This window comes from Sceloporus occidentalis, unplaced genomic scaffold (assembly GCF_023333645.1).
Source record: "Sceloporus occidentalis isolate IW3139 unplaced genomic scaffold, rSceOcc1.0.p SCAF_1, whole genome shotgun sequence".
Taxonomy (NCBI): domain Eukaryota; kingdom Metazoa; phylum Chordata; class Lepidosauria; order Squamata; family Phrynosomatidae; genus Sceloporus; species Sceloporus occidentalis.
Genome location: NW_028316981.1, coordinates 18533593 through 18548407, shown reverse-complemented (window position 1 = coordinate 18548407; position 14815 = coordinate 18533593).

The window sequence follows — 14815 nt, the reverse complement described above, 5'->3', positions numbered from 1 at the left end:
TGACATCAACACCAGGAAAGATTCTAGAGCAGATCTGTGAACATCTAGAAGGCAATGCCATAATCACAAAAAGTCAACACGGGTTTCAGAGAAAGAAGTCATGCCAGACAAATCTTATCTCCTTCTTTGGCCTTTTCCAAACGGGCGTAAAGTACGTCCCCAGGGCGTACTAGGGTTAGGAAAGGGCGTGCTTTACGCACGCCCTAACCCTAGTAGGTCTTGGGTACGTACAAAATGGTGGCACCCATTCTACACAGGCGCTGCCATTTTGATGTAGCGGACTCATAGCGTCCGCACATCACGCATGGAAATGATGCCGTGAGTGTGTGACTAGCGACTCATGGCACCACTTCCAGGGCGCAAAAAGAAGTGCCATTTTGGGGCTTCTTTTTTGCTGTATCTGGGAACCGCACAGTTTGACCACTGCGGTTCCCGGATGCAGCAACCGGCGGTGCCGGCAGACCACCGATTTCAGGCAGTCTGCAACACATCATTGATAAAATTATCAGCTTGGTAAAAGAAGGGAATGCTGTGGATATAGTATATCTTGATATCAGTAAGGCCTTTGACAAGGTTTCCCATGACATTCTTGCAAACAAGCTTGTAACATGTGGGTTAGACAAGGCAACTGTTACATGGACTTTGTCCTGGACTGCGGCCAGCATACATAAACAACACTGATAAGGATGTCTCAGCAAGGTAATTAGCAAGCACTGGAACCAGTCCACAAACCTTGCAAGGAGTCAGAGTTAAAGAGCAAGCCAAACGCCAGAGCCGAAGTCAGGAAAACAGAGGTCAGCGTAGTCAGTCCAGTCCAGAGTCAGGGCAGCAGAAGGTAGCAAGAGTCCAGTCCATTCCAAGGTCGAGTCAAGGCAACAAGGAGTCAGGATACACAGAGCCAGTGCCCGCAGCAATCACACCAAAGGATCATGCAATAAACTTTGGCACTGAGTTGATGTCTCTCTGGTCATTAAGTAAGGGAAATTCTCCCCCATACCACCTGAGGCTGATTTGCTAATTGCCTCTCTGCAATCCTCCTGGATCTACGCCTGCAAGCACTCTCAGCCCTTCTTTGCTTGAAGGAAGGCACGTCCAGGCATGATTCCTCCCCAGCGTCACCACTAGGCTGTTGCACCTCAAGAGGAATCCCACCAGCACTAGGACCTGGCTGATCCTCCTCCTCTAGGGCTGGGAGATCAGGGCTGGACTCTGGCAAAGCAGGATTAGCATCTGGTGTAGCCTCAACTACCTCTTGCTCTGGAGGAGCCCCATCCTCCTCCTTATCCTCTTGACGTGATCTTGGCTGGCCATGACAGATTTGTAACTGGTTGACCGGCCAAACCCAAAGGGTGCTCAACAATGGCACCTTTTCATCCTGGAGAGAAGTGACCAGTCGGGTCCCACAGGGCTCTGTCCTGGGGCTAGTGTTATACAACATCTTTCTCAATGACCTGGATGACAGAATTGGGGGTATACTTGTCAAATTTGCAGATGACACCAAATTAGGAGGAATAGCTAATACTCCAGAGGACATGATCAAAATTCAAAATGACCTGAATAGACTAGAAAGCTGGGCCAAAACTAACAAAATGAAATTCAACACGGAGAAATGTAAGGTACTGCACTTAGGGCAGAAAAATAAAATGCACAGATATAGGATGGGGGACACCTGGCTGAATGAAACTACGTGTGAAAGGGATCTGGGAGTTAAAGTAGACCACAAGTTGAACATGAGTGAACAGTGTGATGCGGCAGCTAAAAGGGCCAATGCAATTTTAGGCTGCATCAATAAAAGTATAGTGTCTAGAACAAGAGAAGTAATAGTGCCACTGTATTCTGCTTTGGTCAGGCCCCACCTGGAATATTGTGTCCAGTTCTGGACACCACAATTCAAAAAGGACATTGAGAAACTGGAGCGTGTCCAAAGGAGGGCGACTAAAATGGTGAAAGGTCTGGAAACCATGTCCTATGAGTAACGACTTAGGGAGCTGGGGATGTTTAGCCTGGAGAAAAGAAAGTTAAGAGGTGATATGATAGCCCTGTTTAAATATTTGAAGGAATGTCATATTGAGGAGGGAGCGAGCTCTTTTTCTGCTGCTCTAGAGACTAGGACCCGGAGCAATGGATGCAAGGTACAGGAAAAGAGATTCCACCTCAGCATTAGGAGGAACTTCCTGACAGTAAGGGCTGTTCGACTGTGGAACACACTCCTCCCTCGGAAAGTGGTGGAGTCTCCACTCCCCATTAGAGCTTACTAAGGGGCTCTACAGACTGGTCCCTTTGCTCTGGATTGGAGCCATGGCAACCACATGCCACAGCCCCAATCCAGCCTTTCAAGGGCAACCTAGTCATGGTAAAGCAAAGCAAAGTAACTATTTCCAGCACTATCCTTATTTCCAACCTATTGATTTTTTATTTGTAATCTGACTTTGACGTTTTCTTGCTCAGGAACAGGCCACCTGAAAGTCAGTGGCAGAAAGTCACATTCTTTAGGAAAATTAATTCTGCTTCCCCTTCCTGAAACAAGGAAATAGATTAACTTGCAAATATATCAACTATGCTACACTTTTTTAGCTGGAGGTTGTCTGGACTTTCAGGACCAAGGTCAGCTCCTAAGAAAAAAAGGAATTTGCAGTGATCAAAATGGCAGTTTGAAGGAGACGGCCCTGCAAGTCTGAAACAGCATGAAAAGGAAAGGAGGAAGGGAGAAGGAATCCAGGATCACCTTTAAAGCTAACAGGATTATTTTAGTGAGCTTTCAGTTAACTTCCTCAGAGGCATGGAACTGAGGACTTTTACTTTGGAAATTAAACTGAGAGTAAGCTTTACATTACCATCTTAGTAAGGCAGTCCTGACACCTGTTTCTGCAGATATTGCAAATAAATAAATAAATATGAAAATAAATAAATAAATAAATAAATAAATAATAATAATAATAATAATAATAATAATAATAAATTTTATTTATATACCGTCCTGTGGCGAACCAATCCGGGTGGTTTACAACATTAAAATAACATACAGCATAAAAACAATATATTTCCCTCCCCCCTTAAAAAGTTATTAAACTGCATATCTAAATTAAAACCACAATAAGTTAGAACAATAAACAAAATAATACCAACCGATAAACCACTGCTACTTCAGTTCTAAAGAAAAGAAAAGGGGGCTTTGGAGACATTACTGAGGAGTGGGGAGATCCTGAGATCCTGAGGCCTGCCTGAAGAGATTCATCTTGACAGCCTTTTTGAAGCTGTCCAAAGATGTTAATTGACGGATCTCGTCCGGCACGTCGTTCCAGAGCCTGGGGGCAACAGCAGAAAAAGCCCTCCGGGAGGTCGCCACAAGCCTTGATTTTTGAGGCTGCAACAAGTTCCTCCCAGAGGACTGGAGGGAGTGGGGAGGATTTTATGGGAAGAGGCGGTCTCTGAGATAGCTTAAAGGTAATAACCAACACCTTGTACTGTTTGATTCTTTTCTTCTTTAATCCTAACCCCCTGCCCTATCTGTTGGTCTTTCTTCCAGTATCAAAACCACAAAGTCAGATCCATTCTATATGGAGAGAGAGGAGAAGGAGAGGAGCAGCTGGGCAGCCATATTGAGACCGTGTGCTTGTTGCTGAAGGGGTGGAGCTTCTGTGAGTCACATCTGTGAGTCACAAGGGGGCGGAGCTAGCAGACTAGCTTTATATACCACCTTCTAGTTTTCTTTAAGTCAACAACTCTACTCAAGTGGCATCAGGTTAGAATCTGATATTGAAACAGAACCTTGCCTTTAAGTATAAGATAGAAGCCAGGACATTCCTTTAAAGTAATATTCCCAGTAGATTGACTGTTATAGTCATTACTAAAGACTTTGCAGTATGGACAACGAGGGATCTGCTGCAGTCACCTGCAACTCTTGTGGAATGTTTCTCTTCTTGCCTACAGAAGTGGATAACTTCACATGCACCAAGTGCAAGTTGGTAGCACTCTTGGAGGAGAAAGTGCAGCAGCTGGAGTCCAGAGTAGCTACACTTCAGCATATTAGGGAACAAGAGGATTTCCTGGACACAATAGAACTAACAATCTTGGATGAGTACCACGCAGAGGAAGATGCTAGGGTGGAAAAGGTCACTTGCCAAACACAGGAGGCAGACAGCTGGAGGAATGTCACAAAGAGAAGTAAGCCAAGAAGGGATTGTTCTGGGAGCTTGCAGCTAGAGAATCGATTCGAAGCTCTTTCCCTTATCAAGGAGGATGAAGAAGAGCAGCATGGACAGACTTCAGGGACAGAGTAGGGGAGCCTGAGAGTCCCACCCGATGGAACAGTCGCTGTTAAGCCTCGGAGGAGGCGTGTGGTCGTAGTGGGGGACTCCTTGCTGAGGGGTACAGAAGCAGTGATTTGTAGGCCTGACAAGATGTCTCGAGAGGTGTGTTGTCTTCCAGGTGCAAAGATCCGTGATGTGACAGAGAGGCTGACAAGACTGGTCAAGCCTACTGACCAATACCCCTTCCTTTTGGTCCACGTGGGAACTAATGATACTGCAAGACACAGCCTTCAGAACATCAAAAGGGATTACGAGGCGCTTGGTAGGAAGTTGAAAGGAATGGATGTACAGGTTGTCATCTCGTCTCTTCTGCCAGTTGAAGGGCATGGTCCAGGAAGGGAGAGGAAAATAGCAGATGTGAACAACTGGCTTTGCAGATGGTGCCACCGAGAAGGATTTGGATTCTTCGATCATGGGCTGCGGTTCCATGAGGAGGGACTTCGTGCAACAGACGGGTTGCATCTCACGCAAGTTGGAAGAAATGTTTTTGCCAACAGTCTCAAGAATTTGATCAGGAGGGCTTTAAACTGAGTTCCAAAGGGAAGGGAGACAATATTAAGGAAGGCGAAAGGGATGGCGAAAATAGTCAAACTGACATAGAGGAAACAAGAAAAAAAGTGCAAGGATCCAACAGTGGGAGGCAAATAAACTTGCACAAGCAAAAAGTAAATGGGACCCGTGGTCTGCGATGCCTCTACAATAATGCACAGAGCATGGGAAATAAGCAAGATGAACTTGAACTCCTAGTACAGCAAAGCAAATATGATATAATAGGCATTACTGAAACCTGGTGGGACGAGTCTCATGATTAGAATGTGGAAATAGAGGGGTATAACCTTTTTAAGAGAAATAGGCCAAACAAGAAAGGAGGAAGAATAGCACTATATGTCAGAGAAATTTACCCCAGTGAAAAGATCCAGGACATCAATCCTGGAAGCCAGGTGGAGGGCATCTGGATAAGAATCAAAGGGGAGGGAAACAACAAGGATGTTACGGTGGGAGTCTACTACAGACCCCCAAGTCAGGCTGAGGAATTGGATGATATCTTTCTAGAACAGATGACCACACAGTCAGAAAAGAGAGATGTAGTAGTGATGGGTGACTTCAACTATCCTGATATTTGCTGGAAGTCAAACTCAGCAAAATCCTCAAGGTCTAGCAATTTCCTCACTTGCCTGGAAGACTATTTCATGGTCCAAAAGGTGGAAGAGGCAACAAGGGGGTCAGCTATTTTGGATCTGATCCTAACCAACAAGGATGACTTGGTTAATGGGGTGCAAGTGGTGGGATCATTACGTGGAAGTGACCATGTTCTCCTGGAGTTTCTAATACAGTGGAAAGGAGAAGCCAGGCAGAGTCAGACACGCATTCTAGACTTTAGGAGAGCAGATTTCAGCAAACTTAGAGAAGTATTGAGGGCGATTCCATGGTCAGAAATACTAAAAGATAAAGGAGTTCAGGACGGATGGGACTTTCTCAAAAGGGAGATACTGAAGGCACAATTTCAAACAGTTCCAGTGAGAAAGAAAAATGGGAGGTGTCTCAAGAAACCAGGATGGATGACTAAGGAACTTTCAACTGAGCTGAGTTTGAAACGGAACATGTATAAGAAATGGAAAAAGGGGGAAATCACGAAAAAGGAATTCAAAGAAATAGCAGGCATGTGTAGGGGTAAAGTCAGAAAAGCTAAAGCGCAGAATGAACTCAGGGTTGCTAGAGAGGTTAAGAACAATAAAAAGGGCTTTTTTGGATATGTCCGCAGCAAAAGGAAGAAGAAGGAAACGGTAGGGTCACTGCGTGGAGAAGATGGCAAAATGTTAACATGGGACAGAGAAAAGGCAGAATTACTCAATGCCTTCTTTGCCTCAGTCTTCTCAGAAAAGGAAAAGGGTGCTCAACCTGAGGATAATGGAGCAGAGGACAGAATAGGGGAATTTCAGCACAGAATAAGTAAAGAGATAGTAGAGGAACACCTTATTAATCTAAATGAATTTAAGTCTCTGGGACCAGATGAACTCCATCCAAGGGTATTAAAAGAACTGGCAAATGTAATTTCGGAGCCATTGGCAATAATCTTTGAAAACTCCTGGAAAACAGGAGAGATCCCAGCAGACTGGAGGAGGGCAAACGTTGTCCCCATCTTCAAAAAGGGGGAAAAAGAGAATCCCAACAATTATCGTCCAGTTAGTCTGACATCAATCCCAGGAAAGATTCTAGAGCAGATAATTAAACAAAGAGTCTGTGAACATCTAGAGGGCAATTCCATAATCACAAAAACTCAACATGGGTTTCAGAGAAACAGGTCATGCCAGACAAACCTAATGTCTTTCTTTGATAAAATTACCAGCTTGGTAGATGAAGGGAATGCTGTGGATATAGTATATCTTGATTTCAGTAAGGCCTTTGACAAGGTTTCCCATGACATTCTTGCAAACAAGCTTGTAAAATGTGGGCTAGACAAAGGAACTGTTAAATGGATCTGTAATTGGTTGACCGGCCGAACCCAAAGGGTGCTCAACAATGGCTCCTTTTCATCCTGGAGAGAAGTGACCAGTGGGGTCCCACAGGGCTCTGTCCTGGGCCCAGTGCTATTCAACATCTTTATCAATGACCTGGATGACAGAATTGGGAGCATACTTATTAAATTTGCAGATGACACCAAATTAGGAGGAATAGCTCATACCCCAGAGGACAGGATCAAGATTCAAAATGACCTGAATAGACTAGAAAGCTGGGCCAAAGCTAACAAAATGAAATTCAACACAGAGAAATGTAAGGTATTGCACTTAGGGCGGAAAAATAAAATGCACAGATATAGGATGGGTGACACCTGGCTGAATGAAACTACGTGTGAAAGGGATCTAGGAGTCCAAGTAGACCACAAGTTGAACATGAGTGAACAGTGTGATGTGGCAGTTAAAAAGGCCAATGCTATTTTAGGCTGCATCAATAGAAGTATAGTGTCTAGATCAAGAGAAGTAATAGTGCCACTGTATTCTGTTTTGGTCAGGCCCCACCTAGAATATTGTGTCCAGTTCTGGGCGCCACAATTCAGAAAGGACATTGAGAAACTGGAGCGTGTCCAAAGGAGGGCGACAAAAATGGTGAAGGGTCTGGAAATCATGCCCTATGTGGAACGACTTAGGGAGCTGGGGATGTTTAGCCTGGAGAAAAGAAGGTTAAGAGGTGATATGATAGCCCCGTTTAAATATTTGAAAGGATGTCATATTGAAGAGGGAGCAAGCTTGTTTTCTGCTGCTCCAGAGAACAGGACCCGGAACAATGGATGCAAGCTGCAGGAAAAGAGATTCCACCTGAACATTAGGAGGAACTTCCTGACAGTAAGGGCTGTTCGACAATGGAATGCACTCCCTCAGAGGGTGATAGAGTCTCCTTCCTTGGAGGTCTTTAAACAGAGGCTGGATGGCCATCTGTCAGGGATGCTTTGATTTGGATTTCCTGCATGGCAGGGGGTTGGACTGGATGGCCCTAGTGGTCTCTTCCAACTCTACGATTCTATGATTCTATGATTCTCACCTTCACATTCTATGTTCTCATGCATATTCCCCCAAGATCAACAACCAGCTTTATGTCCATATTTAAACAAAAGGTTATATGCTCCAAAGCTTGGAGCCATTAACAAAACTCCATAACAGATTTTTAGCTCATGCCAGCTGAAGCATCACCAAGTATGGCTTTTTCTGAGCTATAACAACCCCCTTTGTGATTCCATATTTTTACATCCTTAACCGTTTGCATTTCTCTTAAATGTCTTGATGGAGTTCTTCTCCCTTTCTGTTTTCCTTTTTGTCATCATACACAAGAGCCAAATTTATGGCAAAGGAAGTGAGATATTCTATGAAATGTACTAACTACACATATGCATACACATATGGATATACACATATGCATACACACTAAACCGATTGCTAAATTACATTAAATATCCTTTTTGGTTATTGTGTGCTGAGAGTGTGTGACTTGCCCTAGGTCATCCAATAGGTTTCCATGCTTGAGCGGGAAATCAAAACCTGATCTCCAGAGTTGTATTCCACCATTCAAATAACTACACCACATTCTCTGAAGATGTCAGTCATAGATGCAGGTAAAATGTCAGAAATAAACTATGTATGAAAGGTTGGAAGAAAGAGAGTCTCAGTATGTCGAAGAAGGTGTGAGTAAGTGTGCAACTCGCATCAACCACTGCGTTGATTTTGGTCCGAAGGATATCAGGCATATCCCTGGCAAATTTTAAATTACGGCCCTGGAAGGGAGGATAGGACCTGCAATAGGAATGTGGAAACTGAAGGAAAAACCCCCGACAAGGAAAGAGGCAGCATCCCGAAGGGGATAGACATGGAGGAGGGGAAGGAGAGTATCAGGGGGGCAGACAGGGGAGCGGGCAAGTGGAAAGGAATGAGCCAGGGCAGCAGCAGAACTATTTAAGGCCCCTGAACCCTCTGGCATCGCAGGTGGCGGCTCCATCCTTCCTGCCGCCAGCTGAGTGAGCATGTGACCTTGGCATGGGGGCCCCTGCAAAGCTCACAGGAGTGTTTGTACTTGCAGTGTGAGTGAGCACATTCACCAGCATTGAATTCCCAACACACCAGCCTGCGGGAATCATTTTTAGCAGACCCTTTTGGAGGGCTGCAAGGTTTGGCCTAGGTGCCAACCTCGAGCAACCAAATTTCGTTATGGAGGAGATTCCAGCACTCTCTGGAATTCTGAGAGGCATGCTGGCAAAAAGCTGCATCGTAAGCAATAGCAGCAGCTTCACCTGCAAAAGATTTAGCTCGAAGAACGTTAAGCATGTGGCTGTGGAGGTGCCAAGCCCGCTCAGGAAAAGCCATGGTGACAACAACCCTGAAAATGGTGAAACCCTCTAACCAGTTAGAAAAGGTATGATAACTGTGATGTCCTGCCAGGACTGATTGGATTTCCCCCTGCATTTTATTTCACATTGGTTCAGGCCATAGTATGTTTAGTGTAGGAAAAGTTCTTTGTATTAGTTGTGGGAGGAGCTGTAGGATTCCCCTGCATTATTTCCAGGTTTGGTTTGCCCTTTCCCAACATGCTCTGTTGTAGCTGGAAGCTTTTAGTTTGGGAGCAGTCTTTGCTGTGAGCAGGCAGAGAGCTGTCTTTTGCTGGCAAACAGGCCCAGACAGCCAGAAAGGGCATTTGTTACACTTTAGCCGATTTAGTTACCAAAACAGTTTAGCCATTTTAGTTACCAGTTTAGCCAAATAAGTTACCAAGTTAGCCATTTCAGTTACCAAGTTAGGCATTTTAGTTACCAATTTAGCCAAATTAGGTACCATCAGCAAGTGAATAGAAGATTTCAGGAGCTGAAAGACCCTGCACCAGCTCCATTGAGTGAGGAGAGCAAACTAACATCAGACCCAGAAAGATGACATCTGGAAGATTGCTGAAACTGTAAAGTACCTTTTATTTAGAGCTGGGGAGGAGAAAACTCTTTATTTTGTCCTTTAAATTAAATTTCCCCCCTTTTGAACTTTACATTCAGCTTCAGAGCCTTTTTTGGGTAAAGAGTTTGATCTCACCAGGGTACCGGCGTTGCACACTCAAACCTGCCACCACCTTTAGTTGGGTGTGTCTTCACAGTAACAATTATAATCTGACATATCTGATGTATCATTTTAATGTTATATTGTCATATTGGTTTTTTAAATTTTTTAATAAAATTTATTTTTTAAAAAAAGAAAAGGTATGATCATCAGGAGAGGCTTTGAGATCCTTTTGGCTTCTTGGAAAAGGTGACTGCGACAGCCTCTTGACCTTTAGGCTGAATCAAGGTAAGAACATCAACATAACAGCCCCTTAGTATGAGCTTCCTAACCTTTTTAGGAAGATGAGAACCAGGGGGGCATTCGACGGGGGCACAAACAGGGATGTCAGAGGCTTGAGGGTCTTGGAGACCAGGCTGCCAGGAGTAACGCTTGATGGCCCACTGGGGCAACCCGGGAACCAGAGCATGATCAACCAAAAAGCCATCCCTGCCTGAAGGAACTGCAGGGCACATACCACCTGCAACAGGCTGCTGAGCGGATCGCTCAGAGTGAGCCGACTACACATTTTCTTCAATTTGCACTTTTTCTTCTGACTCTTGCATTTCAAAGCCTCTCCTGTGCTGTCAGCAGGTTTGTCATCATCTGAACTGGAAGATGACAAGGTGGAACTGGAGCTGCTGGAACTGGAACTTCTGGATGATGGTGCCCTCTGGGGACGAATGTCATCGCAAGAGGAGGGCGAACCAGAGCAGGTGTCTGGCTGAAAGATGCAGATTTGGCGATTAATTCCGAAATAGAGCGTGAGAGATCAGCAACAGTGGCCTCTCTCAGCAATGAGACAGGCTGTGGCGAAACAGCGTCAGGAGGGACATCTTGAGAACGTTGGCCTCTAGATCCCAGCGCCAGCTCAGACCAGGTTCTCTGAGGTAGCCCAGCCTGACCCCTGGTGGCCAGGCAGGAAGTCATAGCCTTATGGGACAGAGGTTTAGGAGGTATGGTGAAAAGGCAAAGCCAGAGGACAAAATGCCTGGAGTCAGGATAAAACTAAGAATCCTAACTGAACAAGGTTGAGAGGATGTGACCAAAGAAACTAAAAAATGGCCAGGCTTAAGACAGTGACACTGAAAAAGAGAGTAAAGGGGAAGAAAACCCCACAATTAAGCCCCCAATGGGAGAAAAGTCCAGGAGTCAAAAATTAAGACAGCACAGACCAAGGCCCAAAGGCTGAGGCAACTCACCCCAAAGTAGCAGGAGGGGGGCAGAGGGGGCCCCAGGCCCAGTCGGAGGTGTGAAAAAGTCACTCGAGGAGGCCATGACGCTCCACGGGGCTTGTTGCCGTGAGCGTTGGCGGCAGCCCATGCTGCTGGTCAGGGAAAGGAATCCTCAAGGGGGAAAGACAGGAACAAACCGTTCCCTCTAGTATAGCTCGGCTCTGCACGTCACGAGAGCTGAGCTAAAATGGAGCCTCCAATTAATGCCACATGGCTTTAAATAGGCGTGTGTGGTAGGAGGAGCAAGGAAGGGGAAGGAGCCCCGCCTCCAGGCCAGCTGATTAACCGGATGCCTGGAGGGCCGGGACACAATGGAGGGGGACCCTCCACTTCTTATAGCAGCCCGCCGAGAGGCAGAAGTCCTTCCCCTTCCCCCACAATTGGCCAATCACAGGCCTGCATGCAACAGCAAAGCATGCTGGGGTGCAGCCGGGCCTGCTGGGTGACTGAGGACAGCAACCCGGCTGTCCCGGGTTAATCGGGTGTCCGCATTTGTGATGATAGACAGTCACTTATCTATGAAAGTACAAGTAGAGAAATGACCGTATGCTGCATGTGACATATTTTATTGTTTTACCTTAATTCTATCCCAGTATAATCTATCTATTATAAGTGTAGCCAAAGAGGATAGATAGAAAAGAGCAAATTTCCTGGATCTCCCTTCAAAGGCAGTAAAATAATGAATTGATGGTACTGATGATATTGAGTGAATGACAGCCTTCAGCATCTTCTGCTCACTCACATTCCCAAGGATGGTCGATCACATTCTGGAGGGGGGAAAGGGGCAACTTCTTGTTTGTTGCAGCGATCAGTCGTGCAGCACTTTTTTATGTAAATGCCTGTACCCACCAACCGTGTAGTATTACACCGTAGCGCATCAAAATAATGGTCAGCACATGTAAGTTCAACTCCATCTAAACGTTGAGTCTCTGAAGGGGAAAAAATAGTGGAAATGTTAGCCTGAATTTTCTATAAGCTACATAGTTACCATCATGGTAGTTATGTAATGTCTCCTAGCCTGTCCTCCCTCTCATTCCTCCATATCAAGCACAGTAATCAATGTGGGAATGTTCCCCTGTTCATTGGTGAGATCATCCGGAGACAGAGGGCAAGGTTTTATCAATACGCTGATGACACCCAAATTTGTTTCTCTATGTCTCTGACTGCGTCAGTGACCAAGGAAGGCATCTCCCCTCTGAATAACTTTCTGAGGTCAGTAATGGATTGGATGAGGGAAAATAGACTTAAGATGAATCCAAATAAAACGAAGGTACTTGCTATAGGAAACCCTCCACTGGGTATGGAGATTTGTTAACCAGTCCTGGATGCGATCACACTTCCTATAAAGGAATGTGTTTTCAGCTTGGGGGTACTTCTGGATTCATTGCTTCAACTGTCTTCCCAGGTTGATGCGACGGTTAGGAGTGCCTGTTATCAGCTTTGGCTAATACGCCAGCTGCTACCCTACCTGGAGCAGAGGAACCTAGTGTGACACTTGGGATTGCTCTGACCAAAAATCCACACCAACTTAATGTACAACAAAAAGTTTATTTTAAAAAATAAGATAGAAGCACCCAGGACCACGTCTTTGCAGAATCTGAGGCACACAAAGGGGAAGCCTTAATTTAAACCGACCATTGGCACCCACCCTTTTTTTCCTTTTCCCTCTCAGATGGTTTTTCCATTTCACCCCCCCCCCCCCCTCAGCGGAGGTTTAAGCCCTACATCAAAGCTACCCAAATGCGGGCATCGTTTGGTCTCCAGACATCCTCTGCCCTGGGAAAGCTATTGATGCCTTAATTGATGACTTGTACCTGTGGAACCTCTCCCAGTCATAAATCTTTCTAAGGGTGTGAAGGATTCTTTTCCCTGCTAGCCTGTGTTCTGCTTACATGACACATCCGATTACAGATCATGGCCGCAGATCGGCATTTCCCATAATGCTTTTCCAATTGAGTCCTACAGATACATACCTTTATTTAATACATACATATATTGCTAACACACCCTAAGATTTATATTTATATATGAGAATACATATATGTGTGTGTGTGTCCACTACTAGATATGATCAGTAGCTTTATATCGTAAGCCTGAGGGCAGGGAACTGTCTAATTAAAAAGATTGTATGTACAGCACTGTGTAAATTTACAGCGCTTCATAAATAAAGGTTAATAATAAAATAATAATAAACAGTCTGCCACTCCTATGATGCCGCCTTCAAACATTCCAACACATCATACAACAAAGTAAAGGTTGTATGTACCTATCATCAATGTGCATGTAACTAATTACTAACTTAAATGGCTTAATCTAAACTCTTTACCTCATCATGTCAGAACCCCGAATGAATAAATGAATGAAGGGGATTTCTGACATTAATGAGTTTTCAGCTTGGGGGTACTTCTGGATTCGTTGCTTCAGCTGTCTTCCCAAGTTGATGCGATGGCTAGGAGTGCCTGCTATCAGCTTTGGCTAATATGCCAGCTGCTCCTCTACCTGGAGCAGAGGGACCTAGAAATAATTGTACATTCACTGGTAACCTCTCGTCTTGATTTCTGTAATGTGCTCTACATGGGGCAACCCTTGTGCCATGTTCGGAAGCTGCAACTGATTCATTATATGGCAGCCAGGTTGGTCATAGGTAAAGCTAAATTCGACCCTATTATACCTATATTGAAATCTCTTCATTGGCTGCCTATTAGCTTTCGGGCTCAGTACTAGGTGTTGGTTATTACCTATAAAGCCCTACATGGATTGGGCCCAGCATACTTGAGGGAACACCTCCCCCCATACGATCCTTCCCGCGCACTCAGGTCCTCTGAGAGGAACATACTCCCGCCAAAGTAAACCAGGCTGGTGGTGACTTCCCAGAGGACCTTTTCAGCTGCCGCTCCTAAAATACGGAATGACCTGCCAGATGAGATCTGCCATATTAAATCTTTGGAGGCGTTTAAAAAGGTGAAAGGACACATCTCTTCCAGCAGGCCTTTCCAGGCTAACCTCCAACTGAATTAACCAAATTGTTCCATTCTCTCTTTCACTTCCTCTCCTGAAGGTCTCTTGGAATAATTTAACTTGTGTCAATCTTTAGTTACAAAATTTGTAACTAAGTACACTGTACTGGGGATATTGTATTGTATCTTGATGTTTATGTGTGATTTTTAGCAGAAGGAGGGAGGGTTAAGGGAATTAGGAAAATTTTATTATTGTCTGTATACCTGTTTTATTGGACTGTTGTTACCAGCATAGATCCCAGAAGGGAGAGGTGGGATACAAATAAATATATTAGTAGTAGTAGTATAAAGCAGCTGACTGATGTTCCCATCTCCCTTTAGTGATCTCCATTGTGACACTGGGCACAGTCCACTTATTCTGCAAACTAGGTTATGCAATCTTAACTGCCTTAATGATTTTCAATCCCACCGTATATACTGATGTATAAGTCGACCTCATGTATAAGTCGAGGGCAGTTTTTGAGGCCAAAATCATGGATTTTGATATGACCCATGGATAAGTCGAAGGCATTTTACAAAAGATCTAAAGGGGGAAACAAGACTCATGGCTTGCAAAAAAAAAAAAAAAAAGAGGACACCAGCCTTGCTTTCTCTCTGCTTTTAACCCCAGCATTTCCAGACTCATGGCTTGCAATAAAAAAGAGGACACCAGCCTTGTGTTCTCACTGCTTTTAGCGCCAGCATTTCCA